Raw genomic sequence first — 1457 nt, forward strand, 5'->3', positions numbered from 1 at the left:
GGGTCTGAATGTGTACATGTCTCTGTGTGTATAACTGTGTATGTGTGTGTATCTGGATCACCGAGTGTCTTCCTCTCACACACACACACTGACTTTTACACACACAGTCATGTGCGATCGAGCCCTCAGGAAACGACACACACACACACACACACACACACACACACACACACACACACACACACACACACACACACACACACACACACACACACACACACACACACACACACACACACACACACACACACACACACACACACACACACACACACACACACACACACACACACACACACACACACACACACACACACACACACACACACACACACACACACACACACACACACACACACACACACACACACACAGATGAAGGTCAGAGACGCTGCGCTTCACTCATGATCAATCACACACACTGGAAAATGAGCTTCAGCTGCAGATTGAGGAGGACACACTCACACACTCACACACATTCAGAAGATCAGAAAACCTGCTGCTGACGCTGAGAGCAGACGCAGAACAGCACTCTGGAGAACAACACACTGGGTTACGTGATGTCACTATAAACCCTTCACCTACCCACAGCATTACAGCTTTACTTCTACACCACACAATATTAACACATCTTCAGCACACAAATCACTTCACTAAAGCCTCGCTTATACAACAGCATGCTCAATGTCACTCATTTTATTAATATATAACCAATCATAACTCTTGTGATTTAATGTGTTTCACAGCACAATAGACACTCTGTTCATCTCTGCGTTCTCTTGTTTCTGTGAGAAATTTGCAGAACAACAAACTGTATAATGTGTTGAAGAGAGAGGGAGATTTCAGTCTTACATTGTCATTTCTCACGGTGACTGAAATCATTATTATTGTGAGCAGAAGATTTATCCAAATCCCAACAGGTTATACAGAAGATTGGCGTTGCCAAATTCGGAAAAGTCACAACACATTTTAGGTTAAAATTCAAAATGTATCAGACGGATGGATGACTGGATAGATGGATGAGTAGATGAATAGATAGATGAACAGAAGGACAGATGGATGGAGGGATAAATGGATGACTGGAAAGATTGTTGTGTAGATGAATAGGTTGATTGATGGAAGAACGGAGGAATGGACAGATGGAGGGATGAACAGATAGGCGGATAGATGGATGAATGGACAGATAAATGGATAGATGGATGAATGGATGGACCGATGGATGTACAGATGCATGGATGTATAGATGGATAGATTAATTGATTAAAGGACAGTGGGATGGACAGATGGACAAATAGATGTATGGATGAACGGACAGATGGATGGGTAGTCGGATGGATGGATGGACATATGGGCAGATAGATGGATGAATGGACGGATAGAAGTGTAGAGCGATGGATTGATGGATGAACACACGGTTGGTTGGTTGGTTGGTTGGATGGATGTACAGATGGATGGAT

General features: G+C 43.4%; 1 protein-coding gene across 1 annotated transcript in view; it reads right to left on the reverse strand.

Annotated features, from left to right (window-relative positions):
* Positions 1 to 1457, reverse strand: part of ascc1 (activating signal cointegrator 1 complex subunit 1) — a 192131-nt gene that overhangs the window by 98424 nt on the left and 92250 nt on the right. The gene's annotated exons all lie outside the window — the stretch shown is intronic.

This window comes from Danio rerio, chromosome 12 (assembly GCF_049306965.1).
Source record: "Danio rerio strain Tuebingen ecotype United States chromosome 12, GRCz12tu, whole genome shotgun sequence".
Classification (NCBI taxonomy): Eukaryota; Metazoa; Chordata; class Actinopteri; order Cypriniformes; family Danionidae; genus Danio; species Danio rerio.